This window comes from Schistocerca piceifrons, chromosome 6 (genome assembly GCF_021461385.2).
Source record: "Schistocerca piceifrons isolate TAMUIC-IGC-003096 chromosome 6, iqSchPice1.1, whole genome shotgun sequence".
Lineage (NCBI taxonomy): Eukaryota > Metazoa > Arthropoda > Insecta > Orthoptera > Acrididae > Schistocerca > Schistocerca piceifrons.
The window spans coordinates 565,333,478-565,347,208 of record NC_060143.1 but is presented as its reverse complement, the minus strand read 5'-3'; positions in this window follow the sequence as shown (position 1 = coordinate 565,347,208).

Sequence of the window (13,731 nt, the reverse complement as noted above, 5' to 3'; positions counted from 1 at the left end):
GATGGACTACATTTTCTAAGGACTCTCCCAATGAATCTCAACCTGGCACCCGCCTTACCAACAATTAATTTTATATGATCATTCCACTTCAAATCGTTCCGCACGCATACTCGCAGATATTTTACAGAAGTAACTGCTACCGCTATACCGTTGCACGAACACCGCTACAACACGGCCCGCTGCTTCGTCTGACAGGGCAGCACGTTAATAAATGTCGACCTGGGGAGTGGCTGAACCACGGCTCTGAATGACGCCGCACACGCTACGCACACACTCACTCAGCCTGGGGCCACTCCAGGCGGGGTGTCGCCGCGGCGGAAGTTTTTCAGTAAATCGTTCAGTTTTTGCGTAAATAAAAAACCGCCGTTCTTCGATTCGCGTGTGATCTGCGCTATAAAATCTCCTGAGGAAACCACTCGGCAATTCCTTTTTGTAAATTCTTTCGCATCTTACAGTCCCACATCGTAGCTCAATAATGAACTGGCTCACTTCTCGTTATTTCTCGGGGTTATTGTGGCAGCATATTCTACGACAGTGTGTCGCCGAAATAATGTTGCCGTCAATACTGCAGCAATGTGGCTACAATATACGGCAAAACTGGCCAAAGACCGCACATCAGTGATGATGAAGTAGATTGTTGCAGATAGTTCCCCAGGTGTAGTCGAGGTGTTCACGGTCTTGTCCACCTGGGAGAGGGGAATATTTCGTACGGTCGGGCCATACCTACCTGTGTCCTGACTCCCTCAGCCTTGCCTAGTGCTTGTGATGCAGTCTCCAGTCACGAAATCTGGCCGAAATATTTGACGAGTCATGTAACGTTTATCGAAAAGACTGGATGGGCGCCATAGCAGGGGAGTATTCACTGCAGTCGGCAAGAACATTGTGTCTATCGAGGTTGAATTTGAGTCTGACTACGAGGTCATCTGGAAGTGCGTATCAAGCAGCTGAAGTTTTTACCGGACACCCAGTTCCGTCGTAACAACTATAGAACCATTTACAGAAAGAGTACGCTCAGTGGCGCGGAAATACTTCGGTAATACGATATTAGTCGGTAGACTTTAATCTACATAGTATAGTCTGGAACTTCTATGGTTTCACTGCAGGTGCCCCAGAGACAGTGTGAAAGGTCTCTGTTGGATTCCTTTCATGTTAATTTCTTAAATATGTTGTCATTTACGGCATAAATTCCTCTTCTAAATTTACTGTGGTGTTTCTGACTATCTGGGAGGAGACTGAGTAGTGAAACGTGTTACTTTTACACATAAACAAGAACGATCTGTCACACTACTACACTTTAAAACACAGTTTATATGTAATTCATGTCACACAGTCTCATACGGAACCTACATCCGCTTTCTTTTATATACTGTATGTGATAAGATACTGTCATCCCCCTTCCCTTCTGTGTGAAAGAATGAATGAGCAAATGTATTTCTAGTTGCATGCTGGATGGTAGCAGACAAGCCTGTCTGCTAGAGAACAGTAGGACCAACGTCGGAACAGGTAGCTACGCTTTCTAAAAGCAAAGAGGTTTCTATCCTTAGTATGGTCCTGTCCGTCCCTTGTCATGTTGGTATAGGAAGCTGCCCCTCTGGCCACTTCCGTTTGTATTTGTGAGCCACCCTCAGGAAGGGACCACGGCAGTCTGTCTGCGGCGAGCGTCTGAAGTGGTAAGATCTCCGGCTAAGCGCGTGTCTGCTAAGCCCGTAGGACAATGAATTTCTTAAGATCAGCCTATCTGAAAATTTAATCACCTTTATTTCAGGTTTAGCTCTAAAATATCTATTGTTATCTTAAATTGCAACGCAGTGTAATTCGAGTGTGAAGTTCAGAATATATTCCGGTAGTTGCTTTGTCACTACTTTGTGAGTAAAGTGGAACCACGTGTTGATCAGTAACTCTAACTAGCATCATCAATCTTCAATGCAAATGTGCGTGAGATTTTAACGTCTCGTCTTGACAATATTTTTCAATATAGCAACTTTTCTTTATGTTCAACCCACGTGGGGTGTACTTTGTGAGACGAGTACCACGTGCTTATACAACTGTTTGACCCATCAGGTTAATAGTAAGACGATAGTAACCAGTTCGAGGTTTTTTTTTCGTAAATTGCTTTTCGATCTAATTTATTTTAATTATCAGAATTAGTGTGGAGTTACACTCTTTGTGTAAACCAAGTTGACCACGTGAAGCATGTGGTGTAATCATCAAAGTAGCCCTCAGCTATTCTTTTCGGGAAGATTTCACAGAGAGTTAGTATGAATTTAGTATACCAGTGTGTGGTAATTACATGACGGACAGGATTGTGCTACGAACGTAACTTCTTTGGGTAAAAATTGAATCGGTTGGTTGTGGTTAATTTCCTCTTGCATATGTTTCAACGTTCTTCGTGTGTTATTTTATGAATGCAGTGTTGTATGCAGTCTCCCAATCTTGGCTCTATATTTGATGTGTTCCGTAAGATTACAATCTCACATTTTCACAATCCTAAATAAGGCACCAGTTTAGTTATGAATCAAGTTTAAGATGCTGAAATTTCAACGATCAATGTTAAAATAAATTACCAAATACAAACTGATTTATTTCTTTTTATTTAAATTCTCTTATATATATATATATATATATATATATATATATATATATATATATATATATATATATATATATATATACTCCTAGAAATTGAAATAAGAACACCGTGAATTCATTGTCCCGGGAAAGGGAAACTTTATTGACACATTCCTGGGGTCAGATACATCACATGATCACACTGACAGAACCACAGGCACATAGACACTGGCAACAGAGCATGCACAATGTCGGCACTAGTACAGTGTATATCCACCTTTTGCAGCAATGCAGGCTGCTATTCTCCCATGGAGACGATCGTAGAGATGCTGGATGTAGTCCTGTGGAACGGCTTGCCATGCCATTTCCACCTGGCGCCTCAGATGGACCAGCGTTCGTGCTGGACGTGCAGACCGCGTGAGACGACGCTTCATCCAGTCCCAAACATGCTCAATGGGGGACAGATCCGGAGATCTTGCTGGCCAGGGTAGTTGACTTACACCTTCTAGAGCACATTGGGTGGCACGGGATACATGCGGACGTGCATTGTCCTGTTGGAACAGCAAGTTCCCTTGCCGGTCTAGGAATGGTAGAACGATGGGTTCGATGACGGTTTGGATGTACCGTGCACTATTCAGTGTCCCCTCGACGATCACCAGTGGTGTACGGCCAGTGTAGGAGATCGCTCCCCACACCATGATGCCGGGTGTTGGCCCTGTGTGCCTCGGTCGTATGCAGTCCTGATTGTGGCGCTCACCTGCACGGCGCCAAACACGCATACGACCATCATTGGCACCAAGGCAGAAGCGACTCTCATCGCTGAAGACGACACGTCTCCATTCGTCCCTCCATTCACGCCTGTCGCGACACCACTGGAGGCGGGCTGCACGATGTTGGGGCGTGAGCGGAAGACGGCCTAACGGTGTGCGGGACCGTAGCCCAGCTTCATGGAGACGGTTGCGAGTGGTCCTCGCCGATACCCCAGGAGCAACAGTGTCCCTAATTTGCTGGGAAGTGGCGGTGCGGTCCCCTACGGCACTGCGTAGGATCCTACGGTCTTGGCGTGCATCCGTGCGTCGCTGCGGTCCGGTCCCAGGTCGACGGGCACGTGCACCTTCCGCCGACCACTGGCGACAACATCGATGTACTGTGGAGACCTCACGCCCCACGTGTTGAGCAATTCGGCGGTACGTCCACCCGGCCTCCCGCATGCCCACTATACGCCCTCGCTCAAAGTCCGTCAACTGCACATACGGTTCACGTCCACGCTGTCGCGGCATGCTACCGATGTTAAAGACTGCGATGGAGCTCCGTATGCCACGGCAAACTGGCTGACACTGACGGCGGCGGTGCACAAATGCTGCGCAGCTAGCGCCATTCGACGTCCAACACCGCGGTTCCTGGTGTGTCCGCTGTTCCGTGCGTGTGATCATTGCTTGTACAGCCCTCTCGCAGTGTCCGGAGCAAGTATGGTGGGTCTGACACACCGGTGTCAATGTGTTCTTTTTTCCATTTCCAGGAGTATATATATATATATATATATATATATATATATATATATATATATAAAACCGGTTGTCATATGTCTATTAAAATATTATAATTAATGTTAGTCTGGTTGGGAATTTGGTAAGCTAGACTGGATACCTAGTGAAACAGTTGCGCAGTAATGCAAGGTAAACTTCCCCAGACAGCTCACAGCTTTTAACCCGCTTTTATTGCCGATCAGCACCGCTTTCATAACGAATTAAAGTAACATCATTACAAGTGTTGTGAAGTAGACCTGAATAGGTTTCCGGAAAACTGTCCTGACTAAGTAGTTCGACAACTGGCACGCAGTGCAATTACTTTAGATCTCTCAGATACAAACAGGCTTGACCTTATCGACAGAGTGTAGAGACAGGGATCAGTGATCATGATATCATAGCCATGATGGCTACTACTGTTAATAAATCTAGCACGAAGGCTAGCAGAGTTCTTTCGTCGTAAAGATCACATGAGCAGTTGTTACCGTGTTAGACAATGAATGGGTATCATAAAGCTCCAATTTGATGGACGTAGAGGAATTATCAGCAAAGTTTAAACTGATTTTAAATGTCCCTCTGGAGAAAATATCCCGAGGTAGTGGGTTAAAGACGGTAAAGACCCACAAATTTACAAACTTCGAAAAATGCCAAGGAAGCAGAGACTGTTGCACTTCCGGTTCAAAAAAGAATGCGATAAATGTCAGCAGCGAAAAGTGAGTAGAAATTTCTGTGTCTATAAAATCATCGATGCGCGAAGCATACAACTTTATCCGTCATACGTTAGTGAAAGACCCTGCGGAGAAACCAAGAGAATTACGCTGCCACGTTAACATTGCTAAGCGCGTCTACCACTTCTATTCCTTCACTCGTCGACCAAGCTTGGCACGGCAACAGAAGACAGCGGAAGGAGTTTTAAATATTGCGTTTAAAAAATAGTTCAGGCGGGAGATTGGTACAGACATACCGTCGTTGCACATCGCACGCTTTCCCCTACGGAGGACACAGAAGTACCTGGCGTTGAGAACGAACTTGAAGCGTTGAGAAACAAGTTAAGTCGCCAGGTCGGGATGGAACCACAGTTCGGCATTGGCCCCTTTCTCACCTTGCGAATCTCTGGCAAAGTCCCGAGAGACACTAGAAAAAGCGCTGGTGTCTCCCGTTTATTTATTTATTTATTCATTTACTTATTTTTTGAGTCATCAGTCTCCTGAATGGTTTCTCGCGGCTCGCCACGAATTCTCTTCTGTGCCAACCTCTTCATCTCAGAGTAGCACTTGCAACCCATGCCCTCAGTTACTTTCTGGGTGTATTCCAATCTCTGTCTTCCTCCACCGTTTTTATCCTCCACAGCCCCCTCTGCTACCAACGAAGCCATTTCTCGGATATCTGTACAGATGTCCTATCATCCTGTCCCTTCTCCTTGTCAGTATTTTCCACATATTCCTTTCCTCTCCGATCCTGCGCAGAACCTCTTCATTCCTTACCTTATTAGTCCACCATATTTTCAACATTCGTCTGTAGCACAACATCTCAAATGGTCAGATTCTCTTTTGTTCCGGTTTCCCCACAGTCCACTTTCACTACCATAATATGCTGTGCTCCAAACGTACATTCTCAGAAACTTCTTTCTCAAATTATGGGCTTTGTTTGATTGTTTGATACTAGTAAATTTCTCTTGGCCAGGAATGCTCTTTTTGCCAGTGCTAGTCTGCTTTTGATGTACTTCTTGCTGCGTCCGTCATTGGTTATTTTGTTGCCTAGGTAGTAGAATTCCTTAACTTCACCTACTTCGTGACCATCAATCCTGATGTTAATTTTCTCGCTGTTTTCATTTATGCTACTTCTCATTACTTTAGTCTTTCTTCGATTTACTCTTAAAATATTCTGTACGCATTAGACTGTTCATTCCATTTTGCAGATCAAGTAATTCTTCTTCACTTTCACTCACGATAGCAATCTCATCAGCGTGCCTTATCTTTGATATCTTTCACCTTTAATTTTGACTCCGCTCTTGAATCTTTCTTTTATTTATCATTGCTTCTTCGATGTACAGATTGAACAGTAGGGGCGAAAGCCTATATCCCTGTCTTACACCTTTTTAATCCGAGCGCTTTGTTATTAGTCGTCCACTCTTATTATTCCCTCTTGATTCTTGTACATATTGTATATTACCCGTCTTTCCCTATAGCTTACCCCAATTTGCTCTGAATTTCGAACATCTTGCGCGATTTTACATTGTCGAACATTTTTTACTTGTCGACAAATACTAGGAACGTGTCTTGATTTTTCTTTAGTCTTGCTTCCATTATCAACCGCAACGTTAGAATTGCCTCTCTTGTGTCTTTACCTTTCCTGAAGCCAAACTGATTGTCATCTAACATATCTTTTCCATTCTCATGCATATTATTCTTGTGAGCAACTTGGACGCATGAGCTGTTAAGATGACTGTGCCATAATTCTCGCACTTGTTACTTCTTGGAGTCTTCGGAATTGTGTGGATTATTTTTTTCCGAAAGTTAGATGGTGTGTCGCCAGACTCATATATTCTACACACCAACGTGAATAGTCATTTTGTTGCCACTTGTCCCAGTGATCTCAGAAATTCTTATGGAATGTTATCTATCACCTCTGCCTTATTTGATCTTAAGTCCTCCAAAGCTTACTTAAATTCTGACTCTAATACGGTATTTTCTATCTCTTCTAAATCGATTCCTTTTTCTTCTTCTATCACATCAGACAAATGTTCCCCCTCATGGAGGCCTTCGGTGTACGCTTTCAACTTTCCTGCTCTCTCCTCTGCATTTAACAGTGGAATTCCTGATGCACTCTTAATATTAGCAACCTTGCTATTTATTTCGCCGAAGGTTGTTTTGATTTTCCTATATGCTGTAACAGCCCGTTCGACAATCATTTCTATTTCGACTTCGCATTTTTCATGCAGCCATTTCGTCTTATCTCCCTGTACTTCCTATTTATTTCATTCCTCAGCAGCTTGTATTTCTGTATTCCTGAATTTCCCCTTAACATTTTTCTACTTTACTCTTCCGTCGATCAAAAGTATTTCTTCTGTTACCCATGGTTTCTTCGCAGTTACTCTCTTTGTTCCTGTGTTTCTTCTTCCCAGTTTCTGTGATTGCCCTTTTTAGAAATGTCTATTCCTCTTCAACTGTACTGCGTACCAAGCTATTCCTTATTGCTGTATCTCTAGCCTTAGAGAACTACGATCGTATCTCGTCACTCCCTACAAGGGAACCTCCCCATCGCTCCCCCCCTCAGATTTAGTTATAAGTTGGCACAGTGGATAGGCCTTGAAAAACTGAACACAGATCAATCGAGAAAACAGGAAGAAGTTGTGTGGAACTACAAAAAAAAAAAATAAGCAAAATATACAAACATGAGTAGTCCATGTGCAAGACAGGCCACATCAAGGACAAAGTAGACTCAGGTGCGCCGTGGTCCCGTGGTTAGCATGAGTGAAAAGTTTACTATCTTTATTTTCGCAAAGTTATGATCTGTCCGTTCGTTCATTGACGTCTCTGTTCACTGTAATACCGCAAAACCCCACGGAATACATCTCACGTATTTAATGCAGTCTCGTCCAAAGTAGCGAACAGTCAACAGCCAGCCAGGGAGCCACGTTAGCAGGAATACTCTCTCTTCTGTGCGCTGTAGTCGACTGACGTCGTGTGTTTCGATGTTTGTTTAGGTGTAGCGTCCCCATACTACGGTGCAGTTACCTCGCATCGGACGGACGGACGGACAGATAATAATTGTCTGAAGATAAAAAATTAAACTTTTCACTTGAGGGAAGACTTGAACCAAGGACCTCTCGTCCCGGAGCTGCTCATGCTAACCACGGGACCACGCCGCACCTGAGTCTACTTTGTCCTTGATGTGGCATATCTTCCACATGGACTACTCATGTTTGTATATTTTGCTTATTTTTTTTATAGTTCCACACAACTTCTTCCTGTTTTCTCGGTTGATCTGTGTTCAGTTTTTCAAGGCCTATCCACTGTGCCAACTTATAACTAAATCTGAGGGGGATACGATGGGGAAGTTCCCTTGTTAGTACTTCCGTATCCCCCTTCTTTTCGTACTGATTTATCGAATGTCCTGCACGTGGTACAAAGGTGACAAATTCACATTTCTCCTTGAGTCTTGCTTGTAAATCAGTATACTTCCCTGACATACACTACGTCATCAAAAGTATCCGGACACCCCCAAAAACATATGTTTTTCATATTACGTGCACTGTGCTGCCACCTACTGCCATGTAATCCATATCGGCGACCTCAGTAGTCATTAGACATAGTGACAGAGCAGAATAGGGCGCTCCGCGGAACTCACGGACTTCGAACGTGGTCAGGTTACTGGTGTCACTTGTGGCATACGTCTGTACGCGAGATTTCCACACTTCTAAACATCCCTAGGTCCAAGGTTTTCTATGTGATAGTGAAGTGGAAACGTGAAGGGAAACATACAGCACAAAAGCGTAAAGGCCGACCTCGTCTGTTGACTGACAGAGACCGCCGACAGTTGAAGTGGGTCGCAATGAGAAGTAGGCAGACATTTATTCAGACCACCACACAGGAATTCCAAACTGCATCAGGATCCACTGCAAGTACTATGACAGTTAGGCGGGAGGCGAGAAAACTTGCATTTCATGGTCGGGCGTCTGCTCATAAACCACACATCAGGCCGGTAAAATACCAAACGACGCCTCGCTTGGTGTGAGGAAACATGGGACGATTAAACAGTGGAAAAACGTTGTGTGGAGTGATGAATCAAGGTACACAAAGTGGTCCTATGGCAGTGTGTGGGTGAGGCGAACGCCCCGTGCCAGCGTGTCTAGTGCCAACAGTAGCCGGCCGCTGTGGCCGAACGGTTCTAGGCGCTTTAGTCCGGAACCACGCGGCTGCTACGGTCGCAGGTTCGAATCCTGCCTCGGTTATGGATGTGTGTGATGCCGTTAGCTTATTTATGTTCACGTAGTTCTAAGTCTAGGGGACTGATGACCTCAGATGTTAAGTCCCATAGTGCTTCTAGCCATGTAACCATCTGAGCCAACAGTAAAATTCGGAGGTGGTGGTGTTATGGTGTGGTCGTGTTTTTCAAAAAATGGTTCAAATGGCTCTAAGCACTATCGGACTTAACATCTGAGGTCATCAGTCCCCTAGACTTAGAACTACTTAAACCTAACTAACCTAAGGACATCACACATCCATGCCCGAGGCAGGATTCGAACCTGCGACCGTATCAGCAGCGCGGTTCCGGACTGAAGCGCCTAGAACCGCTCAGCCACACCGGCCGGCTCGTGTTTTTCATGGAGAGGGCTTGCACCCCTTCCTGTTTTGCGTGGCACTAACACAACAAGCCTACATGGATGTTTTAAGCACCTTCTTGCTTCCCACTGTTGAAGAGCAATTCGGGGATGGCACTTGCATCTTTCAACACGATCGAGCACCTTTTCATAATGCATGGCCTTTGACGGAGTGGTTACACGACCTGAATTTTTGCACAACACCTCTGGGATGTTTTGGAACGCCGACTTCGTGCCAGGCCTCACCGACTGGCATCGATACCTCTCCTCGGCGCAGCATTCCGTGAAGAATGGGCTACCATTCCCCTAGAAACCTTCCAGCACCTGCTTGACCGTATGCCTGCGAGAGCGAAAGCTGCCATCAAGGCTAAGGGTGGGGCGACACCATACTGAATTCCAGCATTATCGATGGACGGAGCCAACAACTTCTAAGTCATTTTCAGCCAGGTGTCCGGATACTTTTGATCACATAATGTATTTAAAGCTTTGACGTAGCTTAGTCCTCTGCAGTTTTTATGGGAATATCGCGAGTCTTTAAAAAATTCAAGATGATTTCTGGTAAATACTCAGATTTATGGTCTTTAATAGGTACAAATTTCAGGAACTTTTCAACAGAAACACTGTCTTTCACGTATCGAATTATAAAAGTTAGCTGGTCAATATTAGACAGAACTGGTCTATTGTAAACGCCAATGGAAAATTATTTTGCTAATTTAACTTTATTTATAATTTTTGAGACGTGTTTTCCCATTATGTCAATAAACTCATTACAGATATTCGAGCCGCGCGGGATTATCCGAGCGGTCTCAGGCACTACAGTCATGACTGTGCGACTGGTCCCGGCGGAGGTTTGAGTCCTCCCTCTGGCATGTGTGTGTGTGTGTTTGTCCTTAGGATAATTCAGGTCAAGTAGTGTGTAAGCTTAGGGACTGATGACCTTAGCAGTTAAGTCCCATAAGATTTCACACACGGATGAACATTTGAACAGATATTCGCTGATAAATAAGAAGTGTAATTTTGTCTGGTTCAAATGGCTTTGAGCACTATGGGACTTAACTTCTGAGGTCATCAGTGCCCTAGAACTTAGAACTACTTAAACCTAACTAACCTAAGGACACCACACACATCTATGCCCGGGGCAGGATTCGAACCTGCGACCGTAGCGGTCGCGCAGTTCCAGACTGTAGCGCCTAGAACCGCTCGGCTACTCTGGCCGGCATTTTTTTCCGGGATTCTCAAATCTTTGTAAGCAATCTGCAAGAAATGGATCGAATTCACTCGATAATTCCACACATCCCAAATAACTTCCATTCTTGGGAGATCCAAGGATTTCATTGCCACAGCGAAATGGAAGCCCTCTCGATGCCAAAAATTTTACAACTGCTACAATACGTTTAAGTACATTTCTCCAGTAATCCACTTATTTTGATGTTGAGATAATAAGTCTATATCTATTCTACGCTTTACATTGTGCCAGGTAAGTCACCGTAGATTGCCTATGTGCTGCGCTATTTTCATGTGTTAAAATTATGTGAGTAATTTGCCTCCAATCATTACATCTTGGAGAGCACAGATTTACATCAGAAGGGTTAAATAAGCAGCATGAAAAACAAAATACAGAGTTTTGGAAGGCAAGCACAACAACAATTTTCTTTCGACGCTTCCATTGTTCTGTAATTTGCGAAGAAATAATGCTTTGTTTAAATACTTAGTTACTGATTTATTACCATCTTTGTAAATTATGAATGTCCCGCAAAAGTCAGAATCGTTATTTTGAAAATATACAGGTCCCTTACAAATCAAAATTTCTCGATTTGTTTCTGTAAAATTTTCATGAAAATTATCAGCAGGATCGAGTGATATTTCTTCTGGGTTCGAAAATTGTTGTTCAACTAACACTGTGAAGTCACGAAAGTTGTTGCACTTTTGTCATAGGGACGATAGCTTTCTGATTCAGTCCCTTTTCCTAAACTGGTAGAATTCTTAAATTAGTGTAGAACATGAACATGCAGAAATTCCTGCAATTTGTGATCGACAGGACTCATCATGTGGACGATTTATTTGACTGCTACTTACAAAAGTTGCTCTACTAGTAATAGTAAAATACGCTGCTAATTTTGGTAACTTTTCAATTACTTCCTTCTTATGTACAGCTTTTTTTCCTTCTTGCACATCCACTAGAATATGACCGTTCCGACATTTTATATTACAATTCAGTATTCATTTTTACACCGAAAACAGTCGCTATCACAAAACAAAACAGGCAAACGACGATTTAATCAAAGAATACCTCGGGGCACAGTCAGTAACAACTGCAAACAAAACAAACTTTACACCACCGCACACAGACACAGGGGAATTCCTGATCGTGGAGTCGGTTTACTTTAAGTCGATCAGTCACGTTTAATTTTACGTCGCTATTCGTTCTGTGCAGAACTGTGCACTGCGCAAAGCCAATAAGCAAGTAGGTTTGTAGTCAGTCATTATCGTTCGAATTTTTCGGTAGTAAATACCGGTTATTGTTTGGTGATCTGACAGGAACTAGGGGGTCCCTATCGAACACAGGGCCCTGGCCACGTGCCCAGAGTGCTGAGTGGGAAAGAGGGGCCTCCTCCTTACAGTATCAGGAGGAACAAGTTGAGCTCACGCCGTTTTGGACTGAATCTTTATGGAGCTGGTGGATCTCGTGAAGTTGAGTGCTGCTAAAATATGCCGAACTGACGCAATGGTGCGTTTACGATTTGTCAGAAAAGCGTCTCATTCTGTGCAATCGCGTGTGATAGGTACAAGAGTCTGTGGTAAGTTTTGACAAACGAATTATTCCGTTCAGCAGGTATTCAAGTTTTGTCTTGACATCACGCCTACTGAAAATAGAAGGAAAACGTTTCGTTCTACTGCAGAATATATATTTTGTTCCTTTATTTTGCAGCGTTATTCCTGAGTAACAAGGACGGGAGGCTTTTTCTGTACCACATATTTACGTGTACAGTACTATAACTACGTCGTTCCGTACGTTTTACGAAAATGATGTGCCGCTTACGGCATCTTATTCGCAGCCGTGCAGTACTTTTTATAGCTGTGCATACAATCTGTGAAGCGACAGAATTTACAGGAATAGCGATAGGTTTGCTAATTTTTAATGCGAAATTCGCGAACAGTTTGAGGGCATAATAACCGAAAATCTTTATCTACATTAGGCTCGGTGGTGAAATAACTGAGAACGTGAAACAACCATCGCTACGCAGTAAAATAAATTGAAAACTTGCGCACGAATTAAAAGAAGTCGTCCTTACCTTACTAACAAAGTGGCCGCGTCAAAAAAAAACAAAAAAAAACAAAAAACAAAAAAAAAAGAAAGTATCCGCGCAGCTGGCAGCAGCAGCAGCAGGAATTGTCGGTTCACCTCCTCACTACGCAACTCTCCCGCAGGAAATGCGCAAGCGTCTGGAGATTGCCACACCGTCAGTACCGCCAACGGCTCAAACGACAGCGGTACCAACTGCATTCCGCCGCAGAAGAACATACAGCGTGATGTAGTCTCGCTAATCAAGAACCTGCTGCATCAGCTGTTAAGGAAAATAAGTTTGTTCCCATCAAATGTGTGCGCTGTGCTAGCGAGGTCTGGGATGGTCAGATTAACAAATACGTAGCGCCATCAGAAACTGAATCGCAGAAAATGTAATCGAAGTGTACTATTCCAAAGAGACGAAAACTTCGCTACCAGTTTTTCCGGCACTTTAACGTACTAATACACGGCGTTCTGAACAACCAACTGCCACGACACGTTTATGAGCGACGACACTGATAAGTTCCATAAACATCGCACGTGTTTGAAGGTCCGCATTTGTGTGTGTGTGTGTGTGTGTGTGTGTGCGTGTGTGTAAAAGAGACAGAGACAGAGAGAAAAGCACATATCCGTGTGCAGAGATAGCGCACACAGTTGTTTTGCGGTGTCTCTCACGGTATGCTATGTTACTTTTCGAGATCACTTATTTTTTGCTGGTCTTTATCAACTATCTGTCCTATGATTGGTTGGTGGACAGCGGACTCGGTATTTTATTCCATCGTTCTGATAGTAATGTGCCATTGGGCCTTTGTGTTTCACCTTGCTTGGAACGAAATCATATAGTTTCTATTGGCCGGTGCATTAAACATTATTAAGCAACGGTCGTGCTTTGCACTTTTTCATTAAAAAAAGACGAAAAGTATACATCGGTGTATAAATATGAAATTCAGTCCGTATCACTACTATAAAATGTTTTTTTTTTTTGCTAATGTTTTTGCTGCTGTATCTATGCAGTCTTTGTCTTAGAC